A 19,460-nucleotide genomic window follows, 5' to 3' on the forward strand; every position below is an offset into this window, starting at 1 on the left:
CCCTCTCCCCCACCCTCGACCTTGCTCCCCCTTCTCTGCCTCTCCTGGACCAGCATGGGTCCCCAGCCCTGCCTACCGGCCCCTCCCTGCAGGCTGCAAAGGCCCCCCCTGCCCATGGGATCCCCACACCCTAGCCCACATTTCAACAGCCAGCAAAATGTCATTAGCACACTCTGCGAGCCGGTGAGTGCTAATGTCACCCACTGGGGAGGGTTGAGGGGTGTGGGAGTGAATTTCCCAGGAGGGGTGGCATTCTCGGCTTTTTCCAGAAAGGTGAGATAGAGAAATAAATAAACAGCTGCAGGGAAGAGGGGACGACAGAGACTGCTTCAGCAGTGTGCTATGCAGCGCTGCCTTCCTTGGGGCTCCCCCAACGGTGCCTGTGGTGCCGTCTTCGGCCCCCATCTGGGTCATGGCTGTTTCTCAGTCTCTCTGGGCCTCTTCCCTGCACACACTTGAAGAGGTTCATCTGGGGGACCCCCAGCTTCCGCCTTTCATTCCCACCCTGACCCTCGCTCCATCAAACATGCTGAAAGAAGCAGACCACCCACCCATTCCATTAACAGACCCCTGGCAGGGAGTCACTCCCAGGAAGAGGCAGCTACAGAGGACCTCCCAGCTCCTACCCTAGGATTTGCAGACAGGAGTCATAGGTTCCAGTCCCAATGCCATTCAAACTTGCTGGGAGCACTCAGGTACATACTCTTGTTTGTGGGGCCTTGGTTTTTCCATCTGTGAAAGGGGGTGTTGGGCCCACAGGCAGTCCCTACAATCTCTTGTGGTCAGGTCTAAAGCCCAGTTGTAGTAACTCACAGGTGGAGATACCAATCTAAGGCTCCCCCCTCCTCTAACTTCCTGATGACAATGGCCCTGAAGACCCCAGCAGACACACTGAGGCTTCCTGGAGGAGGGAGCAGATGGTGTGTGTGTGGAGATGACAGCAGGGTGCTGTGGGCAGTGGGGCAGGGTAAGCAAGGGCATGGAGATACCCAAGTGGGGAGCCTTGAGCCAGGGCTCTCTGTCAGGGCAGAGTGGGAGATGAGATGCAAAGGTCCTGGGGTCAGTGCTTTATGTGCAGTTCCTCATTTAGTCCTCACTGTGCTGTCATTCCCATTTTATTGATGAGCAATGGAAGCTCAGAGTGGTTAAGTAAGTTGGCGGACACATGACTGTTAAATAGCACAGATTAGATTTGACCCACAGCTGATTTAAGAGCAGAAGCTCTTGATCACTGTGGGACACCCCCACCGCCCCATCTAGCTGGCTTAAAATAGAATGTGAACTAGAGAAATAAAGGATCCTGTGTGTCATAAACACGCACAGATAAGTTCATAGTGGCACCAGAGGGTGGGCCCCACTGTGGTCTGGGGAGGAAGCTCAGTGTGTGAACGTGTGTACATTGTCAATGTGTGTGAGTCACTGTCAAGTGCAGCTCCAGCCAGGGGTCCAGGCCCAGCAATGCCAGCTGGGCAGGACGTGACCAGGGGCCATCTGGCCCAAGCAGCCAGAAGGCCTAGGCCATCCCGCAGCAGCCCAGGAAGCCCTGTTCTCCAGGATGTGAGCTGGCCTGGCCTGCGCCACCTTCCCTGGCTTCCACGTGACCAGAGGCCGATCGCCCTGCTGCCAGGGAGAGGGGCACCTCCTGCCCTTGGTCCACATCTACTTCGGCTTAGTTTCTCAGTCCCAGCCAGGGGAACAGGACGTGCAGACAGAGCCAGACAGGCACACGGGGCCGCCGTCGGCAGGTAGAGAAGCCAGCAGGCGATGGCAAGAGCTGAGGGCCAGCCAGCCAGCCCTGTCTTGCAGCCCCGACCCCGCCCCCAGCCACAGGCCGTGTCATCAGGACATGCAACCTGCCTCTCTGAGCCCCAGTGAAAGCCCACTGAGCTGTGGAGATGACCAGCTACCTCAGGGAAAGCACATGCAAACTGTAAAGTATGGAGCCCGCCGATGCGGTTGTGATTTTAATCCCTGTGGCCAAGACAGCCCAGGGAGTCAGAGAGAGTCCTCAGGGAGCCCTGACTGAGAATCCAGCCAACATCTTTATGTACGTCTCCTGCTACCCTCTCCTGGGTCTCAGTTTCCCCATGTGCAAAACTGAGGATCTTGAGCCCAGATACAGAGTGGTCCACAGCCCCCGGGGTCTAGTTTCCTTTGCCAGGATTCACCATTAACAAAGAATCTGGGTTGCATTTGCCAGAAACCAGAAGACCATTCGTGCAGCAATCGGCTGAGTATGGGGGGCTCAGGACAGGGACATTTTTATGGGAAATAAGAGGAAAATGGCTGACCGGGAAGGAAGGTGACAAATCTGGGAAGATGGAGGGACGCTTGCAGGAAAGGAGGGAGGCAGAGCTATTGACAGGTGATAGAACCCGGCCAGGGTCTTTCCCTTGAGTTTGCACTGGCTGGTCTGCAGGCCACAGAGAAGACACAAGGACGTCTGTTTCCTGGGGACCACTAGCAACACAAGCACTCATTGAGTACCGGCTGTGTGCCTGGGACTGTAGGATGACAGAGATGAGCAGGGTTCATCACATAGCTCACACCATACAGTTCAGAGGAAGGAGGTGTGCTTCCCAATGTGGGCTGTGGGGAAGGCTTCCTGGAGGAGGGGGCCGATTTAAATACATGGAGGTGAGAGGAGGGTGCTGTGGGCAAAGGGGCCAGGGTGAGCAAAGGCATGGGGGTACCCAAATGTGGGCTGGGTCTTCAGGACCATGAGCCAAGGCTGCCTGTTGGGTAGAGTGGGAAATGAGGCAGGAAGGGAAGGCAGGGGTTGCCTGGGTAAGCTCTTTGAATGCGAGGCCCAGGAAGATGAACTTTGCTCAAGGGTAATGGGGAGCCACCGAAGGTCATAGAGCAGAGGTGTGCTTCAGGTAGAAGCCTGGGCAGTTGGAAACAGACGGTGAAAGGATGGAAGTTCAAGGGGCCCAGGCAGGTCATTTAACCTCTCTGAGCATAGTTCCTTCTCTATAAAGTGAAAAACATAAAGCCAGTTCAGAGCGATGTAGGACAAACAGATAACACGAGAAGCACTTGGAGCACGGTAAGTGACGGTTGGCTGCTTGCTTTCTAAAATGTAAGCATCGATGGCTTTTATTAATTAGTGGTGCCTTTCTCCTGTGACGACACAGGAGCTCAGAGTCAAATGACTGGCCACAGCCAGGGGTGCCGGGCCTCAAATCAGCAGAAGCAAGTTATGAGCAAATAAACCTGGGCTGACTCAGAGAAGAGTCTTGATTTTAAAATATTGCTAAGGAAGAGGGCTGCTTTATGACTTTTGCACTCTGTGCTTATTAAACCCGAGCTATAAATGTGAACTAATAAGTAAAATGAGTTAAGTTAATGAAAAAAATCAACCTTCAGGATGAATCCATATTACCTAATGGCAGTCCATAAACATAAACATAAAATTTTAAAATACAAGAATGAATTGCAATGCCCAGCAGCTCGCGGAATCTGCAATTTCTCTCTCTGAAAAATAAAAGCTATTGATTTTAGCTTGGGTTCTCATTGCTCATGAGTGAGTCTTTGAGAAGTCATAAAGGAGGGAATTATTTCCAATTGTTTACTCACTAAGGATCCTATGTATTGAATTTAAATCGTCTCCGATTCCTAATTAGTGCAAACCAAATTAGAATCTGAGTACAGAAGAACTGGAAAGGCCCTTGGAGGCCTCTGAGCTCAGTTTTCTTTGTTTTACGGACCCGGAGCCCAGAGGGGTCCAACAGAGAGGGACAGAGAGGGCAAGGGACTTGCCCAAGAACACACAGCAAAAGAGGTAGGAGCCAAGCTAGGATCAGGGCTCCTGGTTGTCTGCTCGACATCTTGCTCTGGTCCATGCAGCCCTGGGATCAGCTCATTCAATCGGGCCTTTTGGGTATGCTGGGTGTTATGTTGGCCTCAGTCCAGATGGCTCCTACCCTAAGAACCTTCTCCCTGCTGCTAGGAGTGCTAAGACCCTATGGCTACCGTCAGACACAGAACCTGGTTTCGGCCACAAAGACGACCCACACCGCGCCGCCTTGGCTTCTGTCCTGAGGGGGCTGCTGAGTGGCACAGCCCCAGGCCCAGGGAGGCTGGGGCACAAAGACCTCATTGTATGGTGGCAGAAGGGAGGGGGCTCTTAACCAGGCCTCTCTCTCTCTCTCTCTCTCTATGTCTCTCCATCTGTCTCTCTCTCTCACACACACACACATGTGAATGAGCACAACAGTAACCAGGGAGCTTTGCCTGTGGCACAGGCACGTGTGTGTGTGTGCGCACACGTGTGCGTGCATGCGCGTGTGTGCGCATGTGTGTGTGTTAAGTTTCAGCCCGCACGCAATTATGAAGCAGATGTTTAATTACTACCTGAGTGTTATTAATCAACACGATTAATACACAACCCATACCACATAATTACTTTGCAATTACACCGAAACGAAATATTTTATTGCTGAGGCTTTGCTAATTACCCGGCCTTGCCAAAGGACAGGTATAATGGGCAGCAATTTTTCTTCTTTCCTTCCCTCCCTCCTCCGCCTCCCCCTGCCCTCCCATGAATCTCCAGGGCTGATGTCCCCACCACACAGAACTGGGAGCTGACGCAGGCTGCCGGCTCCTTCTCAAGGCGCTGCTACGGTGCTCACCTCTGTTTTAATGGGAACCCTAAATCGTTCTGGTCCTCTCCTCTCAGCAACCCCCCACCCCCGACCCTGGGGGGCTTGCAAATGCACCTCCTTTCCAGAACGAAAGACAGCCTCCTGCAGCCGTGCCACTGGGCCAGGGGTGACCTGAGTGGCTCTGCTGGCAGCTGCCTGGGGCTGAATCCTAGCTTCACCAGTTAGCGGCTGTGAGATCCCAGTCACGTTAACTTTGCCTCAGTTTCCCCACGTGTAACATGGAGAGGATAACAGTAATTACGTCAGGGTTTCTTTTGAGCACTGAATGTGACACCAGGCATAAAGCACTAAGCACAGGACCCAGTGCAGAAGAAGGCTTCAGGAATAGCTATGATTGTTCTTGCTTACCCAGAAATGGCCCTTCCCCTAATCCTCCCAATCACTGGGTCTCCTAAAAGGTCAGGTTTGTGGATTCCACTCTCTTTCCCTCCTCTACCCCAACAGCTCAGTCCTATTTACCTAGAAAAATCTCACATTGTCCCCTTCTCCACACCGTGCCACCTGCAGGGGTCTCATTTCCCTAATCCAAGCTTTTGTCCTCTCCTCTGGCCCACAGCTGTAGCCTCTACCTGGTCCCCCCCACCCCATTTCCCCCCACCCATTCCATCCTCCACTGGGAAGGGAGACTGATCTTCAGGAGTGGAGCTAAGACCAGGTCACTCTCCCACTCAACAGGCTTCTGTAGCTCCCCATTGCCTGTGCAGAAAGGTCCACCTTCCCCTCTGGTGTTCTAGGCCCCAGAAGATCACATATGCCCCCAAGTTCCTCCTTCATTTCTTAGGGCATCAGCATAGCACAAGCAACTAAGTTTTTCATGATGAGTGAAGAAATGTCTCACTAGATTTTAAAGGCACCCATGTCCACCAAGCTGGAATGTCCCAGAGCATTTCATAAGCCTGCGTGCTCCACAGACTTGGGGTTTATCCTTCACTGTTCATGTTCACACCATCCTGGTTTCTTCCTACTTCCCCTGACAAACATCCTCCCTAAATCCAGCTACATTTAAGAACGGTTGATCTTGGGGTCCTGGGTGGCTCAGTTGGTTGAGCATCTGCCTTTGGCTCAGGTCATGCTCCCAGGATCCTGGGATCGAGTCACATCGGGCTCCCTGCTCAGCAGGAAAATTCTGCTTTTTCCTCTCTCTCTATCTACCTCCTCTGCCCATGCTCTCTCTCTCACTCTCTCTCTCAAATAAATAAATAAAATCTTAAAAAAAAAAAGAGTTCATCTTTCAGGACACAGTAAATATTCTGCTAAGCAAACAGACTATATAAGGACGCTCAGATGCAGGGCTAGAGGGCAGTCTGCTCGACAGATGAGCCTCAGGGACATCCTGACAGCCTCCCTCAGGGACAGCGCCCGCTGGAGAAAGAGCCTGAGAGAGGTGTGCACGCATGCGCATGGGGGGCACATGGCAGCACAGGGGGGCTGGTGTGGCTACTTCTGGGCCTGCATGGACTCTTTCAGTTACCAGAATGGTGTGGGCCACTCCTGCCATCACTTAGTCAATGTAGAACGTCGGGCTCCGGAGTCAGACCCCCAGTGACCCAGTCCCGTCTCCACCTCTGGCTAAGCTGTGTGACTTTGGGCTCGTGCCTTAACTTCTCTGAGGCCTCAGTTCTTCCTCATCACATGGGGCTATCATAGCTCCTACTGAAACCATCACCGTGGTTGCATCACACTTCGGTCAGTGCCTGGATACGGAAAGAGCCAGACCGATGCCAGCTATTTTGTTATTAAGAAGGATAACAGATCTGGGAATATAGAGATTCCATGCCTAGAGCAGAACATGGCAAGCAATACTCGATCAGCAGGTGGAGAAGACGCTGCAGAAACGTTCCAGTGCGAGGCGATAAAGTGACAGCCCTTGATCATTCATTCATTCGCACATTCCCTCAGCCTCGGGTACAAATCACCTCATCAGGGACCAGGCAAGGCAGAGGGAGTGTGGTGCTGTCTCTGCAGTGAGGCTGAGCACCACTGACCAAGAGCTGGGAGAGGGCGGGGGCTGGGAAATTTCGAAACCACTCCCTGCTCTCTTCCTGAAGCCTCAATTGCCTGTCACATCTGGATGCTAGATGAATGGGCAGCTGTGCTGCTGAAGATGGCAGGGGCCGGGTGGGGGGGGCGCACCTGGGTGGGTAAGTTCCGTTCCACGAGTCGGGGAGAAGAGGAGGAAAGGCACGCCAAACCCCGGGCACAGCCGAGGCATCAGCACAAGAGCCTTAACTAGAGGGACAGGTGTGGGCCACAGCAAACAGGCTCTGCTTGGCACTGGCAGGGAGGACAGAGGAGATGGGGGAGAGGCGGGGGCGGGGAGAGAAGCCTGGCTCAATGGGGAGCATTGAAGCCACAGAAGCCCGTGAACGGGGCAAGGGGGACCAACCATGTCCTGGGTTTTCCTCCTTTGTCTGAAGTTCAAGCTTTGCTCTTAGGGGTCTGAAATCCCCTACCTGGAAGCTAATGGAAAGGTTTCCTGGGAAGCTTAGGGTCCCCCAGTTCTCTCGCCTGGCATTTGCATAAAACTCCCTGCTCAGCCACAAGGCAAGACTGCAGGCACAGGCGAGCTCTGGGTGGCAGCGGATGCAGGATAGAAAACAAGAAGCGTGCCCACTCCAGGTAGATGCAGAGAGGGGCGCGCACAGCCAGGATGCCATTGTTTTCCCTCGGGGTGACCCAGGGGTGGCCACTCCCTGGCTGGCAGGCACTCAGGCTGCACATGATGAAGGCAACAGCGAAGGGGACCTTCCTTCCATTCCCTGTGGGCGGCCCATGTCCTCTTCCCCCACACGCCGTCCCCGCCACGATCTAGCTGTTCACTCACACCAGGGCACACACTCACGCCCTCCAGCACCCTGCCTCCCTCAACGGTAGCAAGGCTGATTTCAAACATCACTCACTACGTGACCTGGACGCTCTATGTGAACATGTCTGAGCCTCAGTTTCTTCATCTGTAAAGTGGGGACAATGGCACTTCTCTTTCTCAGAGTGAAATGAGAAGACACAAGGAGATGGCCCGGCATGGTAAATGGGGCCAAGCGAGCCTCCTAAGAGGAAGCTATTATTAGCATTATAATTATAGCTCCAATCATGTCCTGGGAAGACCTCAGTCAGGCGGCTTCCTGGGCCATCCATGCCATCCTCCTATGAGCAGGGACCCTGGGAAGTGGCTGACCTTCATCCTGGTCCTCGGTGGGATGGTGTGAGGTCCTCCTAGGTCCCTGGCAGCCCCAGCCCCCAAGGAGGACTTTTCCATGCCCCTCCCCCCACAGCCACACACACACATGGCTCGGGAGTCGACTTGAGTTTTCTGGGCGCACAGTGGTCATTCCTTGGAGCCATGGGGAAAGCAGCCTGGCATCATCAGGGCTCCTAATCGCCCCCCGCCCCCCGCCCGAAATGTGTCATTTCTCACTAGCAAAACGTATTCCTATATCCCTTGTGAAATAACAATGGGAATAAATCATTCATTCGAAGACAGCCGCCTCTGGGGAAATCCCGGGCCTTGACTGACCCCAACATAGGAGGCTTTGGCTGTGTTTCTCATTGCTGGAGGAAGTGAGTTGAGAACATTGGCCTTTTCCTCTCGCAGCCCTAGGGACAGGGGTTATCAGGGATCAGGTAGTCTACGGGCCTGTACGAGGGAAGGAGCTCCTCTGGGCCAGGCCAGGCAGGAGACACCCCGCCCTGGTAAGGTCTCCAAGCAGGCCAGGCAGTGAGCACAGTGACCCCACCTGCCGAACAGATGCCGACGGCCTATTATGCGCCGGGCCCAATGGAGCTGCTCTCCTCATGGCATCTGAATGAAGGTCTCTCCTGTGACACCCCCTTGGTAATTCAGTGGCACAAACTCGGCCACTCGGGTTCCACCCAAGGACAAGGGGGAGCGCCTCAAGGAGACAGATATGGCTCCTGCTGTCATGAGAGTCACTGCACAGCAGAAGTCAAATTTGAAACACTGAGCAACTATGAGATGATCCCTTTGACCATGACCGTTGCTCCCCACCCCCGCCCCGCCCCACTGCCATCAATGTCAAGGGTTTCCGACGCGCTCTGCAACCCACTTTTGATCCTCATCTCATCCAATGCCAGCCACAACCCAGCCGGGAGGGTCTGTGATCTCTCATTTTATAGATGAGGAAGCTGAGGACCAGACAGATGACACTTTGCCCAAGGTCACTCGCAATTCACACGCAGTTGCACTTGGACCGGAACTCAGTTCTGCGTCACCACTGGGCCCCAGCTCTTGCCTCCCACCAACAAAGAGCACCTGAATACCATGGAAGAGAGGAGGGGTGGGAAAGCCCAATGTTAGGGTCCCCCCCGCCCCAGGCCAAGCTTGCTATCCCCCTCTGCTACCTCCTGGGCCATGTGGCTGGGGGAGGGAGCAACTGAGAGAAGGCAGAAGTGGGAATCATTGGTGACTGCTTCCCTGGTGCCACCCGAGCCCCTTCCCACATCCCCAGCCTGGGGCTCTCTCCCTCTCAAATGAGTCTCATGGATGTGGGCTCATCCCGAGCCTGCCACCCCCAAGTCCCATATGTCTCAGACTCTGCAGCTCAGCCAGGCGGGTAACAGGCAGGGAATGGGAATTTTTACCTGTTAATTTGGTTCCTGAGCCCCTGAGGCTTGCCAAGCCTGAGCAGTCCCACAGCAGGCTCGGAAAGGAGGAGGGGAGAGAGGGATAAGCAGCAAGTGGGAAACACCGCAGAGGCAGTCTCTTGGGGCTTTGTTGTGGGGGCAGGGGTTGGGGGGGCAGAGGAGCCAGGAAGAACATCTGGTTCCCAGGGCACCTGCCACCTGCCCAGTCCACTCCATTCTTGGGGGAAGAACACCTCAAAGAGCCCAAAGTTCAGGAGAGTTGCTGCGCCCTTCCTGGTGCCAGTTTCCCCTGCCCCCTCAGCCTTCCTTCCCACAGCCATCACCCCTTCTTAACACAGACTCTCCCTCGTGTGTCTGGAGCCCTCTCTACCCTGGGTATTGTGCACCCTTTAACTCTCAAATCCTTTCCCGTCCACCCTGCATCAGGTAGTATCATTAACAAACCCATTCCACAGATGCAGAAACTAAGTTTCAAAGAGGCAATGTATCCTCAACAAATTCGACAAGGCCTTACTCTATGACTCTGCCATCCCACTCCTAGATATATACGCAAAAGAATGAAGACACGGACTGACTGAACCTGTCACGCATGTTCCCAGCAGCTAGAAGGTAGCAAAAGCCCAAATGTCCATCAAGAGATGATTGGATAAACAGGTAAATGGGATCTAGCCATGCAGGGGAATATTATTCGGCCAAAAAAACGGAATGAAGGCTAGTATTATTATCCATATTATTATTATAATGTGGATGAACTTCCAAAACAAGATGTGAGGTGGAAGAAGCCGGACACAAAAGGGCAAATATGGAGTGATTCCATCTGTATGAAGCATCTAGAATAGGTAAAACATTACAGACAGAAAGCAAATCAGTGGGGGCCAAGGGCAGGGAGGAGGGGTCTTGATGGGTACAGTGTTTATTTTTGGGGTGATGACAATGTTCTGGAACTCGAGAGAAAGGCTGGTTGCACAACACTGAATGTACTAAGTACCACCATAAATGTACTAAGTACCACAATGAATGTACTAAGTACCACCGTGACTGTACCAGGTACTGCTATGAATGTACTAAGTACCACCATGAATGTACTAGATACCACCGTGAATGTACTAAGTACCACCGAGGTGTTCACTTCCATTAGCTTTACATGACTTGAGTTTTGTCTCAACTAAAAGCAGAGAAAGGAAGCATGGGGGAAGAGGTGAGGTAACTTGCTAAAGGTCATGAGCTGGGAAGTGCGATTCCAGCTTCAGGCTTGGGTCTCTGTGGCTGAAGAATCTGTGCCCGTGGCCACCATCTTCCAGTTGCCTGCCATGCACCCTCTCGCCTCTGGGCCTTTTTTTCTGCTGTGGCCTTGGCTGGGAAGGCCCTCCTTCCTATTTTTGCTGCCAGTATCCAACTCATTTTTCAATGGCCTTGATTAAAAGCGACTCCTACACCTGCAGCCCTTCCCAGTCCTCAGGGGTCCTCCCCACCTTGGAGTCCCAGAGCCCCATGCCCTTCCAAGGCCAGCTCCCCCTTTGGCCTCCTGCTAGACTTGGCATTGTGCAGGCCTTCTCTTTGCCACCCACTGGCCTCAGAGAATAACCACACAAGATTCAACAATGCCCGCTGAGTTCAGAGCTCTGTGCTTGGCATACAGTAAGCACTCAATAAATGGAGGTTGTTAAGGGACTGGGTTCATTCCTGAGGGGCTGGGACCTGCTGATGCACCTCTGCTTTGTTGCACAGACCCTGCTCCCGGGGGAGCTCCTCGAATGAGAGTGGATGGAAGGGGAGAGACAGACAAACGCCCCTGACGAGCGGCCACTTTCCTGTCTGTTTTCCTGCCAGGCAGGGAGCCTATGTGGGTTCACAGTTTAGGATAAATGTGACGTCATTTCCTCTTGGCTGGCTGCGCCCCCGCACACACACCCAGAGCCGCTGTTTCTGCCTGAGGCTTCTTGGACGAGCCAAGCCCTGACTGTGCCTGCTGTTTTGCTCCACAAGGTGCTTCTACCACGAGGCTCCAAGGGTCCAGAAAAATCAGAAATTCCAGCCTCTTGGGAGACGCCCCCCCCCCCCCGCCCCTGCATCAGACCTCTCCAAAATCCCAGCTGGCAGGGACACTGACGTTCATTAAACAGACCCTTGTCACACACCTGAGCTGTATGCTGGGCGGCGCGGGGACAGAGGTGTGAACACAGGACCCGTTGGCTTTGAGCTGGAATGCGGGAGTCGCACAGAGCGGAGAGGGATTGGGATTCTGCCACTTCCTGGCTTTGATGGACAGGAAATGCTGGGCAGGTCATGTCATCCCTCTGACCCTCAGTTTCCTCATCTGTAATGGAGACAGTAAGAGGACTATACCTCACAGGGCCACTGTATAGTTTAAAGGAGGTATTATTGGGTTCAAAGCACTCAACATGGCGCTGGAACAGAGAAAAGGTCCCACCAATGTCATAATGATGGTGGGTGCTATTATTTCCATTTTATAGATGCAACAACTGAGGCCCAGGAAGGTCAGGAAGAGTTCTGTGACAGTCACAGAATCCCCAAGCTGATGCTTTACTCCTCTTAGCAAGCCTGTGTTTCATTTTCTTTTTAAGGATTTTATTTATTTAATTTAGAGAAACAGAGGGAGCATAAGCAGGGGGAGGGGCAGAGGGAGAGGGAGATGAAGAAGCAGGCTCCCTGCTGAATGTGGAGCCCAATGTGGGGCTCGAACCCAGGACCCCGAGATCATGACCTGAGCTGAAGTCAGATGCTTAACTGACTAAACCACCCAGGTGTCCCAAGCCAGTGTTTCAGATGAGAGACACCCAGAACAGTCACTGGCGCCTTGGCAAACTGCCCCTGGGGCTGGCACTGGGGACGGTGCACCTTCAAGGTAGAAATGCCACGCAGGCTCTGTTTACTCACTCACTTCTGTGTGGACCATGTGCTGGGGTGAGGGTCAAGGGGGAGACAGCATGGTGGGCAGAAAGAACACAGGGTTGATAAGCCAAAGACCTGGGTTTAGGCGGGGGCTCACCAATTTCCTGGCCAGGTGACCTTGGGTAAGTCACAGACCCAGGCTTCTGTCCATGCAGTTCTGTTGGTTTGAAACGCCATATCCCACTAATGAACTCCTATTTATCCTTCAAGACCCAATTCACATGTCGCCTCCTATGTGAAGTCTCCAGGTCTCCCAGGGCAAGGTGGCCACTCTTATGCTTTGCCCGCACTGCATTTTCTTCATCTCTGCAAGCTCTCCGAAGGAAGGGACTGTGTCTGCTTTCTTCTCTGGAATGTCCACTGAGCATGGTACTCAGCATGTCATAAAAACTCACCTAATCATGAATGAGTCTCTTTCTGGCCCCCTGCCCTAGACACTGACTGGAGACGCACACCTTACTCAACAGACTTCAGATGGCCCAAGCACGCGACTCATTCAACTGTGTCCGCCTGCCTGGTACAGAGTCAGTCTTCTGCAAAATTCAACCAAACACGATCTCTCTCTTATAACTGGTGCCCTGCTTACCTCGCTGGCTTCAACTAATGAATATGCAGTAAGACAACCATCATGGATGTCCTTTATCAACTAAGGGAGTTACATACACTGACGTTGTTAGCATGAAGACTAATTCCAAATAACCAGATAGTGCCAAGTTTTTCAGTATGCTTTGGAAGTTCTTTTGAGTCTGCAATGGAACGCGAATTAGTTGGAGATGCCAAGAAATTCACTCCAAACAAAACGTGGTGGCCAAATTAGGAAGACAGGGTGGCCGAATTAGGAAGTCCTTACACAGGGGACAGCAAGGAGACATGGACTTCCCAGATCCAGCCTCTCTCGTGGCTGTAGGTGGTGACTCGGACAGGGTTGGGAAGGGTGGGAACCTCCACTCTCACTGACACCCAGAGAGGAAAGAGGGGACTTTGGGACCTGGGAAATCCAGTCCAGCCCTTTGCCAGCCCGGAGATCTTTGGCCAGTTCCTTCTGCTGGTGAGGTCACGGAGAGTTGGAGGTGATGATGCCCAGCTCACTGAGGGGTGATGAGCATTAGGGAAGGTGAGATAGTCAGACGTGTGGAGCGCCAGGCTGGGGACAAGGAAGGTCTCAAGAAACATTCATTCTCTTCTTTCTTAAACTATCCTTGGGCACCATTCAGAGAGTGAAATAGGGGCACCTGGGGTGGCTCAGTTGGTTAAGCATCTGACTCTTGGTTTCTGCTCAGATCATGATCTCAGCGGGTATCTGCTTCCCCTCCCCCTCTGCCTCTCCCTCTCCTTGCTCTCTCTCTCAAATAAATAAAATAAATCTTAAAAAAAAAAAGAGGGGGGCACAGTGTCTGCCTTCCAACTCAGGTCATGATCCCAGGGTCCTGGGTTTGAGCCCTACATCGGGCTCTCTGCTCAGCAGGAAGCCTGCTTCTCCCTCTCCCACTCCCCCTGCTGGTGTTCCTTCTTTTGCTGTGTCTCTTTCTGTCAAATAAATAAATAAAAATCTTTAAAAAATATTAAGGGGTGCCTAGGTGGCTCAGTGGGTTAAAGCCTCTGCCTTCAGCTCAGGTCGTGATCCTAGGGTCCTGGGATCGAGCCCCGCATCGGGCTCCCTGGTCAGCGGGGAGCCTGCTTCCTCCTCTCTCTCTGTCTGCCTCTCTGCCTGCTTGTGATCTCTGTCCGTCAAATAAATAAATAAAATCTTTTTAAAAAAATCTTTAAAAAAATTTTTAAAAAGAAATTTAAAGAAAAGAGAGAGAGTGAAAAAGCAAACAATAGACTGGGAGAAGTATTTGCAATCCAAATATGTAACGAAGGACTAGTATCCAGAATATATAAAGAACTCCTACAAGCCAATAAGGAAACAATAAACATCCCAGCTTAAAATTGGGCAAGACAGCTTCCAGGCAAAAGATACCCGAATAGCGAATAAGCATATGAAAACGTACCCCCATAATTACCCACCAGGTAAATGCAAATAAAAACCACACTGAAATGTCACTATCAGGCCACCAGTTGACTAAAACCAAACAGATGGATGATACCAAGTGTGGGGAGGAGGTGGAACAACTAGAACTTTCCTTGCCTGCTGGCAGGACTGTCAAATGGCACAACCATTCCATTTGGCAGCATCTATAAAAGCTACATATTGCCCGCCCTGTGACAATTCAGCATGCCCACGCTGTCACCTACCCAGAGAAAGGCCCATGTGTGCCCACAAAAAGATGTGGGCTTGAATGTGTATTGCAGCCTTATTCGTAAGCCCTCATGGGGTAAACAACTCAATGCTCACCCACAGAAGACTGGACAAATAATCTAGACGGGGTCACTCAGTATTAAGGAAACTATTGAGCTATATAACGAGGATGTGCATACTTTACTATCTATATATTATATGATACACACACACACACACACACACACACATATATATATACATATGATATATTTAACATCAAAACAGGATTTTTAAGAAATTGCTAGAGTAGATGACAAACTGGATCGGGCCATCTCTAAGATCTACCAGCCCATTTATGATCTTCTGAGCCTGGAGAAGGATTCCCAGGTTCTAGTGCTGGAACTCGGGGATTCTGTGCTCATTCTCATATCTCTCTTCCCTTCACTGTCATCTGGCTTGCCCGGAGGGGCCTCTGCTCTTGCTCCCTCTCCCTCTCTGACTTTGTATGACTCAGTCAGCCATTCTTGGCCTCATCACCCCATCTGTTAAAAAAAAAAAAGGGTCGTACCGCCTGCACTCCCCTCCAAGTAGAGAATCGTGGTCATGCACAGAAAATGCTCTGTGCATCACAGAGTAAAAATGCTAAATGCATTCCCAGAATTGCTAGCAGATGTATCTTTGCAAATCAGGCAGAACTGCAGTGACTATGGCGAGGGTGTGGTTTAGAAATCAAGCTTGGTCCTCCTGTGTTTTGGTGGCATGAAGGGATCTAAGACAGTGGCTACGAAGCAGAAGTCATATTGGGAAAGGGACAGCCCTGGGATTGACCTGGGAGGGCATGGATGCTGGTGTGGTCCCTGAGACTGTCAGTCCAGAGCCATACAGGGCTCATCCTTGAAGGAGACAGGCGGTGCCCAGCCTGGGGCTTCTGCCAGCCCCTCAAAGAAAGGAGCCTGGAGGTTAAAGTCTAAGATCCTGGGTTCCAGGCTGTCTTTGCCCTGATGTGCTGTGACAAGTCCACCTGCTTCCCACCTCTGGGGCTCACACTCCCCTCTTCACAATGCAGGGGAAGGCCAGATCATACTGACAAATCGTTCCAACTCTAACTGTTCATGAACCTACAAACTGCTTACTTCTTGCCACCAACTCACATCATGTCTCTCTCTGCTTAAAACCTTACCTATGGCTTCGTATCAGGGTTCGAACAAAATCCAAACTCCTGAACAAGTCCTCCTCCCTCCATCCTTGAACCCCCAAACCCATTCCTGTCCTAGGACCTTTGCACACATTGCCCTCTCAACCCCAAACTCTCCTCTCCCCAGTTCTGCATGGCCAGCCTTTGCTGGCTTTGCGGCCCCTCCCCAGGGGCTCCCCCTCAGATGCCTTCCCTGACCAGATAAAGCAGACCCTCTCCTTGCTGTTTCTTTCCCATGTCCCAAATGACATGTAGTCATTTGATGAATTTGTGGCTCCCTTGTAAGTTCCATGTAGGCAGCCACAGTGTCTGTGACCCTTAGAGCCTCTGGCATCTAACAGTAGACGTTTAATAAATTTTTGTGCATTTTTTAATCCTCCCAGGCAGTGCTCTGGAGCTCCTGCCGCCCTCAGGGGCTCATGTCAGAAGGAAAGAGAGCACCCGGTACCGAGGGCCCATCAAGGATGATGGGGGATTCCAGGCTCCCTGCAATCTTGTACCAACTAATTCTCACTGACAACCCTTGGACACAGAAGTACGAAGGAACTGAGGCTTAGAGCAGAGAAGAGAGGTGGCCACAGTCATATACCAGTACCCAGGAGGCCTGGGCATGGAGACAGCCGGCTCTGTGCCACGTGCTGGCCTGTGATTCCATCCCTCCAGGCTGGGCTCTCCTTGTCTGCAAAGCGGGGCTAAGATCTCCTGCCCGATCTACGAGCTGTGTCATGATCAAGCAGGATAATTAACGTGTGAGGCTCTGTGTGCCGTCTGGCGGCACGCAGCTGCCCAGACGTGGACTTGGAGCCAGAGCCTGTCTGAGGTTTGCTTTGTCCGCCCGAGTCTGCCCCTGCCCCTTGGAGAAGCAGCCGCCGCATGCACCCGGTGCTTTGGGGAGCCAGCTGCCCTGGACTGGAATCCAGCTCCATCCTCTCTCAGAGCTGGGTGCCCTTGGGCATACACATTATTCCTTTGAACTCTAGTTGTCTCGTCTGCAAAATGAGACTAATTCTCTCACCCTGGGGCTGTTAGGAACATTAAGGGAGATCACCTAGAAAAAGAGCTTTCTTTATTCCTTCCAAAGCACAGGACGAGTTTTGCTCCTCTTTTGATGTTTGAGGACATCTAGCTATCATTCTATCAGCGCCCCCCCCCCCCCATAGAGGTGCCTCCCTGGGTGAGCCAGGCAAGGACACTCAAGGCTGCCCCTCCCCACCCCTCTTGTGCAGTCCTCACCGCAGGCCAGGCTCGGCAGGATGCCCTCTCCAGGCAGTCTCCTTCATGGCTCAGCCCAGAGTCGGGCATCACCATCAGCCCCACTTTACAGCTGGGTGGACTGAGCCACAGGTGGTCTGCATAACCTTGCTCAAGGTTCCCTGGCTGTGGAGGTGGGATTTCCTTCCCATGGAGGACGTGCCCAATGTAGCATCTTTGTCTCCTGTAGTGAGAACCCCTGTTGATGGGGAATTACAGTCACTTTTGAGGTAACCATGCAGTCTGGGGAAGGTCCTAGCCACGCCTTCCAGTCCCAGCTTTGCGACGAGACGAGGATGGCCACCTGCCATGAGTGTGGCATTCAGGGGCCGGCACACAGGACAGGGAGGGGGTGTGGGAGGACAGGACTCGGCTCCGGGCCCAGGAGAACCATCCAGACTGGGGAGCCCGAGGAATAAACCCACCACACCCGCCTTGGCCCTCCTAGACAGTGACTAGCCTCTCTGTGACAGACACTGGCCCTGGCCTCTGGCTGCCTCCCTGCTGGGAAAGGTCCCCCAGACCCCTCAGTGGCTCCTGAGTATCAGACCCTGTCACCCTGCCAGCCCCTCCCCTGCACGCTCAGTTCTGGGGGCGGTGCTGGTCTTGGCAAGCAGACATTAGTGGGACTGAGAGAAGGCAGGTGGGGGGTGGCAGAAAGGAACACTCAGAGCAGAGAGACCCCAGGGGGTGGGGAGAGAGGGAGGCAGGGAAAGGCAGGAGAGGGCTAGATGAGAAAGAAGACTGATGGAGGGAGCTGGATCCAAGAGAAGTCGTGCAGGGGGAGACAGAGACTCAACAAGGGAGGGAAAGAGAGGGGCCTGAGAGCCAGGAAAAGGGGAAGAGGAGCCTTAGAGAGGAACTCTCGAGAGGGAAACAGGCCGACGCGGGGTCTTGTGTTTGGCTTGCTCCCAGACAGCAGCTGGGAAGCGGTGTCCCCTCGCAGGAAGCAAGGGAGGCAGCCTGCACCGAGAGGGGACAGGACAGAGAGCCGGGATCCCGGGGTCCGAGGCATCCTGGCTCTGCACGGCAGGGCAGCTCCCCTGGGAGGTAAAATGTGCACACACACTAGTGTGTCCACAGCGGCGCTGTTCCTAACAGCCCGAAGCGCTCCAAGCCACCTCTCGTCCTGGGTTCTCCAGAGAAATAGACCACTAGGAGATCCACGTGCACAGACGTCCAGAGAGTTCTCTGAGGGAAGTGGCTGGCGCTACCGTCAGGGCAGGCGAGTCTGGGATCCGTGGGGGAGGCCAGCAGGCTGGAAACCCCCGCAGGAGTCAAGGCTGCGGTCTGGGGGGAGAATTCTTTCCTTTCTCGGAAACCTCAGTTTTTTGCTCTAAGGCCCTCCTCCACACCCGAAATCCACGGACTGAAGTCGTCAGCAACGTCTGCAAACACCCTCACAGCAACGCCCGGATTGGCGTTTGGGCCAGAAACTGGATGTTGGAGCCAAGCTAAGCTGTCACTCATACCACGCAACGTGTCACCTATGGCTGCTGTCAAGGATTGTCGCAAAACAACGCACGCTTGTTACCTTACGGTTCTGAAAGACTCTAGGGAGATTCCTTTTCTCTGCCTCTCCCAGAGTCCAGAGGCTCCCCCGTGGGCCTCCTGGTTCCTTCTTTCCCGAAGGGCAACAATGGCACCTCTGCTTTCTCCCACTGGATCCTTCTGACACTCCCTTCTGTCGCCGACCCTCCCCCCTCCCTCCTCTTGTAAGGACCCCTGTGATTAGATCAGCCCCACCCACATGATCCAGGGGAATCTTCCCCACAGGGTCTTTAACTCCATCCCATCTACAAAGTTCCTTGAGCCACGTCAGAAACTGTATCCACTGGGCCCCAGGAGGAGGACGTGGCCATCTTGGGAGGGATATTACCCTGCTGCCCACCACGCCACCCAAATGCTCACCGGGAAGGGAGTGGACACATTTTGGTGGCATACCCCCCAACCCCCCAATGGTGAAGTCCAATGATGCCTTAAGATGAGAGGAGCTGGTCAGGCCACACCTGGGCGATAGATTACTTTCCCAGCGGAATCCCATCCCTGGGAGTAGTCCAGACCCCCAGGGAAAGCACGAGAAAGACTCTCAGGAAAGAACAGTAAGATGTTGGCTTAGAACTCCAAAGAACTAGGAGATCAGACAAAGAATCGACCTACTCCAGCGCTCACACTGAATGCCCCGTGCATCTTCAGGACAAGTCCTAGCCTCTCTGTGACTCTTAGCTTCCTGCTGGCATTTTCACGAATGGCCCCCGAGACTGGACCCCCCCATACCGCACACTCACTACACACTAGCCATGAGCTTCTCCTACTGCAGCGGCCCCTGCCAGGGACCCCTTCTTCCTCAGAGGGCCTGCGCCTACCACTCTTACAGGAGGACTGCCTTTAGGCTCCTGGAGCCCTGTGTCCTGGCCACTGGGAGCCAGAAGTGCCTGGAAGCTTACATCTCTCTCCACCACACTCGGATGGCCCTCAGCCAGTGTCTGCGGGTGTAGGAAGATGAAAGCTGCCCTCCCATTCTCAAGTTGAGGCAAATTCTTCCAGGGGCAACTTAGGGGTCAGGCCCGTCCACTGTGCCTGTCGCTGCTGCCTTCCTTGGCTTCCT

The 19,460-nt window shown here is 53.2% G+C and overlaps 1 protein-coding gene across 3 annotated transcripts in view; it reads right to left on the bottom strand.

The window, feature by feature from the left end:
• Positions 1-19,460, bottom strand: part of TSPAN18 (tetraspanin 18) — a 177,546-nt gene that overhangs the window by 57,344 nt on the left and 100,742 nt on the right. The gene's annotated exons all lie outside the window — the stretch shown is intronic.

This window comes from Meles meles, chromosome 8, assembly GCF_922984935.1.
Source record: "Meles meles chromosome 8, mMelMel3.1 paternal haplotype, whole genome shotgun sequence".
Classification (NCBI taxonomy): domain Eukaryota; kingdom Metazoa; phylum Chordata; class Mammalia; order Carnivora; family Mustelidae; genus Meles; species Meles meles.